The sequence below is a fragment of the Panthera onca genome, chromosome F1 (assembly GCF_046562875.1).
Source record: "Panthera onca isolate mPanOnc1 chromosome F1, mPanOnc1 haplotype 2, whole genome shotgun sequence".
NCBI classification, from domain to species: domain Eukaryota; kingdom Metazoa; phylum Chordata; class Mammalia; order Carnivora; family Felidae; genus Panthera; species Panthera onca.
In genome coordinates, this window is record NC_138355.1 from 50,346,802 (window position 1) to 50,359,197 (window position 12,396).

At 37.7% G+C, this 12,396-nt stretch overlaps 1 long non-coding RNA gene across 1 annotated transcript; it reads right to left on the bottom strand.

Annotated features, from left to right (window-relative positions):
• Positions 1 to 1,950: 1,950 nt before the first annotated feature.
• LOC144614824 (uncharacterized) lies at positions 1,951 to 11,832 on the bottom strand. Its single transcript, XR_013553048.2, has 3 exons — positions 9,058 to 11,832; positions 6,722 to 6,865; positions 1,951 to 4,457 (listed from the first exon to the last, which is right to left on the bottom strand). It is a non-coding gene; the product is annotated as an uncharacterized LOC144614824 (long non-coding RNA).
• Positions 11,833 to 12,396: the final 564 nt, after the last annotated feature.

A 12,396-nucleotide genomic window follows, 5' to 3' on the forward strand; every position in this document is an offset into this window, starting at 1 on the left:
GTGAGATCATGACTTGAGCAAAAGTCAAGAGTTGGATGCTTGACTGAGCCACCCAGGCACCTCTTGTTAATACTTTGTAAGAGTAAGAGATCCTGAGACCCCGATGTGTTGTTAAAGAGCACAAGTTTAGAATGCAACACAGGTTTGAGTCTTACCCCTGATAATTATTTGTGTGACCATGCATAAAACTGAACCTCTCTAAATATCAATTTCCTCACATGGAAAGTGGAGATAATAGCTGCTTCAGTGGATCATTGTAAGTTTTGAATCAATCAATAAATAAAGTTTTATTTATATCTATATCTTGTATATCTGGGTAGATAAATGGAGAGATAGAAAGATAGATAGCCCCTGGAATGTAGCAAGTGCTCAGTAAATGAAAGTTCTTATTGTTATATCCCTAAAGCACAAGGCGAATATGTGATAGACATGTAATGAATACCACAGTACTGTAAAATCTAAAACAAACAAGTTTCAAGATGAGATTTGTCAATAGTGTCAAAAGCTGGAGGGGTTAAGAATTGTGTGAATCCTTGGTGAACTTTGAAGAGGTCAGTCTGAGAAATAAGGTAGTATGAAATGCTAGATTGCAAGGAGCTAATATGAGTGGTAGTGAGAAAGTAAGATGGGAATAGAACTCCCAGGCAGCTGTGGGTCCTATGGCACACATTCAACAATATCCTTGACTATGAAATCTAAGTTGAACAATGACGTGAGAGTCCCTGAAGACTGAAGTTCCCTTGCAGCAGAAGATTAGCGAGCAACCCACGTTGGTATATAGGGTGCTCCTTTCTTATAATTACTATATTCTGCCTTATATTACCATCATATATGGGCCAATATTTTACCTCCACCATCTCCCCCTTGGAATTTATGATACCAGCAGCAAAATGCCTTCCCCAGAATACATATGAGGTAAAAAGTAAAATTGAATTGGGGCGCCCAGGTAGTTCAGTTGGCTAAACGTCCAACTCAATTTCTGCTCAGGTCGTGATCTCACCATTCATGAGATTGGGCTCAGCACTGACAGAGCAGAACCTGCTTGGGATTCTCTCTTCCATTCTTTCAGCCCCTTCCTTGTTTGTGCACACACATGCTCTCTCTCAAAATAAATAAATAAATGTTTTTAAAAAGTAAAATTATATAAGTAATTTCTACAGCTTAAACATATACAGTGACCCAGACAAGTGAATGGTACATAGTTGCAAGGTGTGATGCTAGAAATTTCATCAGATGCTTTTGAACCACCTTTAACTTGATCTCTCAGTCTCCAAGGCAAATTCTCCTTGTGGACCCATAATCTGTTAATAGCAAGGACAAAGATTTTATTTTTATGTGCATATCTATGCAACAAATTTACTTTCAGTTATTAAAACCCTACTACTCTTAGCCTTTCTGGCCTACTAATGGCTTTAGTAACATGCTGCATTTATAATTTTTGATTAGGTTTGAACCCAGATGGCCTATATATGACACACAATTAAACTTTATTAATTTGGATAATACTAATTCAGATTTTGCCTTTATTCAGGTATACAATTAAGTTTGCTCTTTTGCTCTTTAGAAGAAAAGATTTTATAAATAACTCAAACTCCAACCTGTATCACATAGTATTTTTTAATTATTATTTAAAAGAATAGACAACTTTTCAAGCTGTCAGTCTCCTCCTTTAAAATAAGCAAAATGAAAAAATAAATAAACTAAGCAAAATGGTTGTGTTTCAAACAGTGAGATCATTAGAACCATCTGGAGAGATTTTAAAATACAAAGTACCCTTAACTTTCTGACCCAAGCCTACTGAATTATAATAAGTTTAAATCTATAAGTGAAAAGATGTACCAGTAAATCTTATGATTAACCAAGATTGAGAACCACTGGACTGCATTATTTTAAAAAAAAAATTCTTTATTAGCCAATTTAACCTAAGCTATGCTAAGGCAATAAATTACTCCAAAATCTCTGTGATTTACAAGAACAAAGTCTATTTCTTATTCATTGTATATGTTCATCATAGTTCAGTGGAAACTCTGCTCATATCTGTCATCTTCATACCTGGGCTCAGTGCTGATAGAGTAGCTTCATCTGGAACTTTGACTGCCTTATGGCAGAGGGAAAAGAGATATGGAAAACCATGAGCTAGCTCACAAACCTTTGTTAGGAAGTGGTGCCACTTCCACCCACAATTCATTAGCCAAAGCATGTCCTGTGGCCACTCCTAAATTCAACAGAGTAGGGTTGTACAATCTTCCCACAAGGAGAGTAAGTGAATAATATCAATGACTCCCCTATATACATTAAAAAGTGATATTGATTATAAAAATTATTCACTTATAAAATGGTTCCTATAATATTTAGTTAGCCTGGAATCTTAATTTTGGATCCTCTAAACGCAGACCCTGAAATAAAGACTTAGAGGTGGACAGATTGTTTGGAAGGTAAACCCAGGAAGACATGTTAGGAAGTTAGGAACATGAGACAGGGAAGAGAGAAGTGCCAATAAAAAGCAAGAGGGGCTTAGTCTTGCTGGAGACCTTCTGAGAAACCTTGTGAGACAAACATCAGGACCCTCCCACCAAAGAACAGGGAGTCTGGGGCATGTGTCTACCACTCCTGTCACCATTGACTGAAGGTTGCCTCCCAGAAGGTTAGCTCCCTCAAGCTTTCTGGTTTAGCTTTCAAGTGAGTAAGCTCTAGTAACACTGGAGGAAACCCTCAGGCAGAGAAAGGGGAGAATGCAGGTGTACCTAAGGTGGGAAACTATCACGGGGTGGGAGTTTTCCACAACTGCAAGAAAACTCAGGTAGCCAAAGAGACATTGGCAGATTGTCAACGGCATCTGCTATACCTAGTTCAGAGTTGGCTTCCACTTGTAATTAGATATCTTATTACCATACATTTCATTTCTTTAAGTCAGTCTGATCTATCCCAAAGTTAGTCCAAATTGATAACTTTTTTTCTATCCACTATTAGCACTTAATAGTACCTTAGTTTTCACCTCAAGTATTAACTCAGGTTAAATGTGAATAATCACCTGAAACACATGTTGAAAAAGATCCAAGGTCAAGTTTTGTGTGTCTTGACCAATTAAGAATTTCTTCCATGGACAAAGAGAGGATATACATAGTCGCGCATCTGTTATCCTTTCATTTAGTGTGATACTGGGGGAGGAGGTAGTGCTAAATAAATTACTGGTTGACTTGAAGCTTTGTAATATTTATTATTTACATTATTCAGAATGGCAAGGGATTTGGGTAATAATGATCTATGATTTGAGTCTAAAAATTTAAGCAACATACAGAAAGTAGGAAGTAAGAAAACATATAACTCCTGGATTTGGGAATATCCTAATGTCAAGAAAAGCCATTCCCATATCCTTAAGGATGAAGTGACTACCACATTTTCTCTCCATAGAAATAAAAATCGATTTCCCAACAGGAATTTGAAAATTTAAATTTCCCAACAGGAACTTAAAATGATTGTGACTGTTTCCTTGTTCTTTCTTGCTTCCAGACGTCTTATTAGGACTTTATTGTTTTTCTTTCTATAAATTGTAAGCAAACCTTTAGCAGACTGAACACCCACCCCCTGTCTTACCTCTTCTGCCATCAACTATTAAGCAGGCCTTGGTGAGGACAAGGTGCAAGTTGGCATATCCTCACTTTTTTAATTCACTAAATGTGACTTTTACAGCTTCCTCAGCTTAAATTTCTTTCTCTGATTTGAACTTCAGCTTCATTAACCAAATTTTGACCTGACCCGTTATGTAGATTCCGAGTCTAGCTTTAACTGATTTAAGATAGTTAACTCCATGTCTCCTGGGTCAGACCCTTCCCAGGCAGGCATTCTATTATTTATGGTCTCCACCTGATACCAGCCTTTTTCCTGTCCAAGGTTCTGCTGCCTTTTGCGCTCTTGACATTCCCTGACCCTTAGTCAGCTTATCACAAAAATTAGACCAAATAGCCAGTCCCTCGGGGAAAAACAAATGGAAGTGTCTTGCCCTTTTCCACAGAGAAAGGCGTCTTTTACTCCCTGGTCAAAATTCAGCAGCAGAGTGCAACAAAGAACATTTTCTTTTTTCCACAGGAAATGAAAACCTTAAAAATTTGTAGCCCCTGAGTGCTTTCATAAGATGATAAGGTTTATGATCCAGCCATCATTTAGCCAAAAGCAACTTTTCAAAAGGCTTAGGATATTTGATAGAGTGTGATTATAAATTTATTTCAGCTCTCGCCAATGACATTTAGATTATGTAAACTTCCCTGGATTTGCTCTGAGAAGATTTCACATGAATATGAAAATGCTACCCACTAGTTGTTAAGGGCCTATGCTCTGGAGTCAGAACCTCCCCAGCTGTGTGACCCCGGCCACGCTACTCAACCTCTCAACATATCAGTGTCTTCACTTGTTAAATGGTGATGATAATACCAATGTTATAGACTGGTTGTGAAAATTACCTATGTGAATAAGAATATATGGATTTTACATGTAAGACCTATAGATATATAGATTTTTGGCTATATTTGTCTTCACCAGAAAAGCAGAGAAATATTATCATTTATAAATTATAAAGATCAAAGAGCTAAGAAAGAAGTTTAGAAATTAAATGATTAGAAGTGCTTCTTAATTTAGTAATTGCGATACTTTTATTATTTTAAGTTTATTTATTTATTTTGAGAGAAAAAGAGAGTGAATGGGGGAGGAGCAGAGGAGAGGGAGAGAGAGAGAGAATCCCAAGCTGGCTCTGCACTGTCAGCATAGAGCCTGATGCAGGGCTTGAACTCACAAACCCAGAGATCATGACCAGAGCTGAAGTTGGTCACTTAACCGACTGAGCCACCCAGGTACTCCAGTAATTGTGGTACTTTTAAATCATGGCCCCCAAATTATTTTATACTACTCCCATTAAGATATGGTGTCTATATCGCCCTCCACCACCTTGATTGGGGTGGACTTGTAGCTGTTTTGAACTCTGCAGGAAGGCAGAAGTGGCAGTCAGGGTCATAAAGGCCATGCAGCTTCTGCCTGGTTCTCGTGAAGTACTTACCTCATACTCCTTTTGGAGATGCTGCCTCTCAGAACCCAGTTCCATGCCATAGAAGCCCAACGCACAATGAGAGGCCAGCGCTTTGGTCAATAGGCTCAGCTGAGCCCAGGCTCTGAAACTTGTCAGCTCACACATGTGCGTAAAAGAGCACCCACATGACTTAACCCCAGCCATTTCTGAGTCTTTCCAGTTGCCTCTGTCATGGATTTTCTTTAAATCCACCTCACTCTACCTTATCCAAAGTCCTGCTCTTAGAATCTATGAGCATAATAAAATGGTTGTTTTCTCTACAACTAAGTCTGGGTTGATTTATGACCCAGCAACATATAGCCAGAGCAGCAATACCAGCAAAATATTGGAAATAGTCCAAAAGGAAATAGAGGACTGGGATCGTTCATATTGAATACTTTGAATTTAAGAATGGACAACACTAAAGGCACCTGGGTGGCTCAGTCCATTAAGTGTACGTACGACTCTTGATTTCGGATCAGGTCATGATCTCATGGTTTGTGATATTGAGCCCCACATTGGGCTCTATACTGATGGCCTAGAGGCTGCTTGGGATTCTCTCTCTCTCTTCCTCTGCTCACACTCTCTTTTTCTCTCAAAATAAATAAATAAACTTAAAAAAAAGAATGGATAACACTAAAACATCAAGATTATTCACACCTTATAAAATGGTTCTGCCCCAATTTTGGAACAATTTTCTCTGCGGCTATATAAATCATTATACAAACTTCATTGGAAATTCTGCTTATCAAGCCTAATTATTATTGTCATAATGCTCTTTTTAAGTAAATAAATTTCAATGATATATGTTATAGTATTAACTACTTAATTTTAAAAAGATGCATAAGAGTCTAAATTACTTAGCACACTGTGAGGCAGTAGATTTCAAATTTTAAAGTGTTAAGAATAACCTTTGGATGCTTGTTAAAAGTCTGATTCTAAGGCTCTCCCACAGAGACTCTGATTCAATAGATGTGCATTTTTGACGGAGATTCTGATACTGGTTAGTCAGAAAAAAACTTTAAAAACTATTCCTGAAGAGCCAATAGGGTACACAAAAGAAGTACGTAACATAGCCTCTGCCTCAATAATTTAATGTGAATTCATAGAAAAGACATAAAAAAATATAAAAACAGCATTTAGGCTTCCAGTCGTGTTTTGGGTTCTAATCCACCAGACCCAACATTTTTCTTCTTTAATTTGAATTGTCAGGTAGGAGAAAAACTAGGCCCAAGAGTGTGAAGTTTTTCCAACTGACAGAGAATTTAAGTGATTTACTTAGTGATGGATCTGATTAACACATTTTGTTTCCAACTCATGAGCTCTATAATCTATAGATTAAGTGAAGAATTTAATGTCTTAAAGTTTAATGTTACTTTCCAAGGAGATTAAAGGAGAGCTCTGTGTTTCACATTGAGTGAGTATCCCAAGAAGAGCTTTGAACTGAATATACATTTATGTTTCTGAGCCATATATGTAATGGCTCAAATACAATAGAAATTTATATCTCATTATATGGGAGCTCAAGGAGGGTAAGGAGATCTCTTCCATGCAATAATTCAGGTGTCCATGATCATTCCATATGGTGGCCCTACCATCCCCTAGTTCGTCACTGTCATCTGCATCCAGTCTGTGGAAGGGGAAAGAAATACAGAGGAAGCACACCTGTTTCACAATAGCATTGGTCCCAAAACAGTACACATCACTTCTGCTAATTACATTGGTGAGAATTAGTTAAATGGCCACATCCTGTTGCACAAAGACCTGGAAACTGTGGTTCCTCATCTATTATCCGCTTTCCAGCTTCCGCTGTATACCACAGAAAAGAAGAATGGATTTTGGTGGACAGTTAGCCACAACTGGCATACATGAAGGCATATCACTATATTTCAAATCACCTGAGATAAACAGCAGTTTCTAAAAGCTTCCAGAGAGAGAAAAACAAGGCACTTACAAGAAGAAGAAGAAGAAGAAGAAGAAGAAGAAGAAGAAAGAAAGAAAAAACAGGAATCAGAATGTCATCAAAATTTCTCAAAAAGAAGACAGAAAGACAATGGAAAAAAGTCTACACAAGAGAAAATAAGGGTCACCCTAGGATCCTATACCTAGCAAACTACTGACATGTAAAAGGAGGCAGATTTTGCAGACTTGGGCAATCCCAAAAGATTTACCTCCCAAATACTTCCTCAGGAAGTTACCAGAAATGTGCTCTACAAAAGCAAGGGAAGAATCCAACAAAGAGGAAGACATAAAATGCAGAAAACAGAAGGTCTAAAAACTAAAAGTGAAATGAACTGAATTCCAATAATGGTGGTGAAAAGATACTCCAGTGTGACAGCTGGGCAGCAAACCTAGACAGCGAGTTCTGAATGGAGCAATAAGATGGATTCCAGAAAGGATAAGCTTTCCCACTCTGACCACCACACCCATCCCCCTCCCCCACCACACACACACATTAAACTCATAGATTCCTTGTTGTGTCTGACTCTATTGAAGAAGTTTTAATGTTTGGTCAGAGGGTATGGGGTTTAACTAGTGATAGGTACATAAAAATTAAGTAACTGAAAAGAAAAGAAACATATTACAGTATACTATGTGACTCATCTATAAATTATATTAAGGCAGTTATAATAACATAAACACTGAATGTTCATTTAATGAAAAATTGTGACAGAACACGTGGAGGGAAAGAGAGTGAAAAATGTATGGGGTTGGTAGGGAATGGAAATGTAAGAGCACAAAATCCTCATCTTTCACATACAAAAAAAGTCAACTGATAATGTCTTAAATTGAAAAATTGAGAGACAACAGTTTAAACACACTATTGGGAAATATGGAGAGCCTTAACCTGGGATCCCCAGAAAGCAGAGCCTGAGGCAAAGGCTGATACACTGCCTTTATTACAAACTTCAATGACAGAGAAGAAGAATGAGAGAGATATGAGGGGAGTGAAGTGAATAAAGGGGAAGCACTAATCAAAGGTGACTGTCAAGTTGTAAACCAAGCCAGCCACTCTTGATATCAAGCACTACTGATGGCTTCTTTTCACAAGACCATCCTGTGAGAGGCTATATAAATGACTGTGACTTGAGACAGTCCATTATAGTGGGAGTAAAGAGAAGATTTAGCCACAAGCTTCCATATCTTATTGGTCAAAGTTTCACTTCATATTTTTGAGTTAAACAAACATAGTCATCAAGTGCCAGGCAAAGCTCAGTGTCAATAGGGAAGCCCTGGATGTGAAGCAAGAGGCACGGGAGGTGGAGAGCCACTTTGGTCATGACTCTGGAGCCCACACAGAGCTGGTCACTGCACAGGTGGCAAAACAAACTCTCTAGAGACAAGTGAGATTGTATGACTCTGAAGATACGCATAAGAGGTGTTTGATAAAGAAGGTGACAAAAGAAAGAAAGAAAGAAAGAAAGAAAGAAAGAAAGAAAGAAAGAGAAAGAAAGAAAGAAAGAAAGAAAGAAAGAAAGAAAGAAACTATAAGAACTAAATGGAATCTCTCACAGAAAAGAGGGAATTAGGGGTTGTACAGATTGGGATAGGATGCTTAATATATAATTTTATTTTTTAACTAATGGGTATGTATTATTAGATTAAAAAGACAAATTTAAAAATAATTTAAAATACTTTACATAGAACAATTTATTCCAGACACTTATCATTGCAACTAGGAATTGCTTTTAATTTTCACAAAGGCTAAATCAAAGTAATTTCTTTAAGTTAAGACATTTCTATTTCCATGTTACTAATATACTGAATGTAATCAATTGCCAAAATTCATAGACTTGGCCAGCAATTTGAAAACTCTTTGGTCTAAGGACTTCTTTTCACTCTTAAAATTTCTGTAGGTTTTAGTTAATGATATTGACTACATTAGAAAATAAAGCAGATGTTAAAAAACATTTGTGTATCAACTCACTTATCAATAATAAATGTTGTCATAAATAACACATTTTTATTTTTAAAAAGTCATGTTTTCTAAACCAAAATACCTTCAGTGAGAGGAGCAGCATTATTGAACGTTTTCATTTCTCTCAAACTTCTAGCTTGTTAGAAGACCTTTCATTTCTTATATCTGATTCTGTATTCAGTTTTTTGTGATATGCTGTTCAGTTAAAATACATGAAAAAAAAAGTAGCCTCACAGAGATATGTTGTTAGAAAAGTAAGGAGTGCTTTAACAGTTTTTTCAGATAATTATAGTTATTCATTGATTCTACACCAAAATGTGAAATCAGAAACCATATCCATGAACTTTTTGTAGTCTGTTACATTAAAAGCCTTTGGTCTATCTTGCACTTTGAGTGGAACTTTTTGTTAACCACACATGATTAGTCACTTGAAAATCACTGATCAACTGAGGTATTCAGATCTTCCAAATGCTAACCCATTCATTATACAATGTCAAAAAATCACATTCATCAATATGATCATTATTCTCATTAGAAAAGTCTTTAGGTATTAGGAAACTCTCTAGTTCATGGTGGTGAATACAAGTTTTCCAAATTTTGAATTTTTGTGCGAAAGCTCAAATTTTTTCACTGGCAACAAATAATGTCAGTTGCTTCTTTAAAATGATCGGCTCACTTCATTGAGTTTCAAGAAAATATCTGCCAAATAAATCAGAATAGCCCTAGTTTGCCTGACAGTTCCAACTAAATATGATGTTCCATGAAAAAAAGGGGCTTTTCAGCATATAGGTCAAATATACACGTTTTTCTCCAAGACAGCCATCGTAGTTCAGTATGCAACCGAAGCACTTTATTTTTGCCCAGTTTTATTGAGATGTTAATATATTGTGTAAGTTTAAAATATACAGTGTAGTGAGTTGATATATGTATAAATTGCAAAATGATTACCACAATAAAGTTAGTTAACATATCCATCGCCTCACATAGTTACAAATTGTGTGTGTGTGTGTGTTTGTGTGTGTGTGTGTTGAGAACTTTTAAGATCTACTCTTCTTAGCAACGTTCCAATAGACAATATGGTTTTGTTAACTACAATCATCAGGCTGTACATTACATCTCAGAACATGTTCATCTGATAACTGGAAGTCTGTATCCTCTGACCACTTTCACCCACGTTCCCCCTCTCTTACCCCGACCCCTCACAACCACCACTCTGTTGTTTTGTCATGCAGAGCGTTAACATGACGTGCACGCAAAGGCTGAGATTTAATAAAATTAATAACCTTTACTTCTTTATAAAGATATTCTGAAGTGTAACTGGCATTTTTTAACTGCGAGTGTATGGCAATGAAAACTCAATGACTACCAGTACAATTTGGGACCGCGGCCTCAATTCGTGTTGACGTGCCAGCGGTTTTACCTACCGTCGCTTTTCCAACATACTTGCAAATGTCGCCCGAGGAAAAAGGCAAATTGCATTTTACTATTATTATGAAAATAATTTTTCCCTTGAAGACACTCAGAAAGGATTTCAGGGACCCGCAGGCTCTAGGGACTGATGTCCACAGAGAAGTACTGAAGTACTGATGTGAGCTCTGAGTGTCATAAAAGATTACGAGCAAAAGTCCTCACTTTTTTGCCTGGCTGAAATAAGAATTGAGTTAAAGCATTCAAAGTTGTGCAGATTGTACATAGGCAGTGGGATACAAGACCAATGACACTTGATCACAGCTTGGAGGACCTAAATCCCAATGTTGTCATTCACTAGTCATAGGGCCATAGATTAGTCAACTATGCTCCTTTGAGTGTCATTCTCTCCATTCATATATTAGAAGTAATTCTATCCACCTCTTAGGGCTGTTGGATACACTAAAACTACTCAAAGGGTGATCCCTTAGGGGTGCCTGGGTGGCTCAGTTGGCTGTCAGATTCTTGATTTTGGCTCAGGTCACGATCTCACAATTTGTGAAATTGCGCCCCAAGTCGAACTCCGCACTGACAGCACAGAGCCTTCTTGGGGGTCTCTCTCTCTCTCCTCTCTCTCTACCCCTCCCTCTGGTCTTTCTGCTTCTCTAAATAAAAAAATGTACATTAAAAAAAAGGAGTATGATCCCTGAAGCTTCAGCATCAATATCACCGGGGAACTTGTTAGAAATGCTAATTCTAGAGTCCCAATCCATGCGTGTTGACTCAGAATACTTAGAAAAGAGGCCCCCAAATCTCTCCTTTATCAGGTTCTCCAGGTGATTCTTCACCCACACTAAAGTTTAAGAAGCACTGATGTCATATAGGAAACTGTAAACATTATGAGTTTACATCATCATCATAATAAGTAGAAAAGAAAGTCTTTCCCATCAAAGAACTATATAAGATAGTTATTTGTGTTTTTGTTTTAGGCTCCCCCACCCCCACCATGACATTATTAAACATACCTTATTCATAGTTGCATCATTCACCATAGGGGAGCACTGGTCTTCCTTTTGTTAAAATATATGTATTCCATAGAAATGAATTTTTAAAATACAGAGCCAGGAAATAGGCTGGAGTAAGGGGAGATAGCAAAGAGCATGTGTGGAGAAGCAGTGGGAAGTCATGCTGGATGTGGTTAAAGTAGGGGATGAAATGTTTAGACTGTTTACAATGGGCAATAAGGAGGCACAGATTCTTGATTCGTAAGGAAACATGGTGAAAGGCATGTATTAAGAAATGGAAAGTGGTGCCTGGGTGGCTCAGTAGGTTAAGCATCAGACTTCCGTTCAGGTCATGATCTCAGGGTTCACAAGTTCAAGCCCCACATCGGGCTCTCTGCTGTCAGTGCAGAGCCCACTTCAGATCCTTTGTCCCTCTCTCTCTCTCTCTCTCTCTCTGCCCCTTCCCTACTTGCTCTCCCTCAAAATCAAATAAACATTTTAAAGAAAGAAAGAAAGAAAGAAAGAAAGAAAGAAAGAAACCTGGAGTCACAGTTCAAAATGAATTGGAAGGGAAAGGACATGAAATCAAGGAGTATTTCATCAGGACCGTGCATTCATTAGTGTCCTCTCGGTAGAATTAAAAAGCCCTCCACTGAAGTTGGACGAGATCCACACATTCACAGGTATTTGGTAGAAGTAAAACCCAACATACAGACAACTGCAAGGATGAGTATGTTATATATTCAGGATTTTCCCTGAGGCAGTGCTTTCACCTTGCATATCACTTCCAAGCCCTCCTGTTAATTCACTGCCCTTGAACACTTGTTCACAGTGGACTCCCTCCCCACGTGCCCTCCTTTGCTCAGCACCCCTAGTTTTCCCCTTGCAGTGAAGAACATCTTTTATTTCCTATCCTTTAATTCTCTCTGCCGACTATAATTTCTAAGTGATAAACTGTTTTTGCAGGAATTTCTATGCTAAAGGAGAGGAGATATGGAAAAGCCATATGT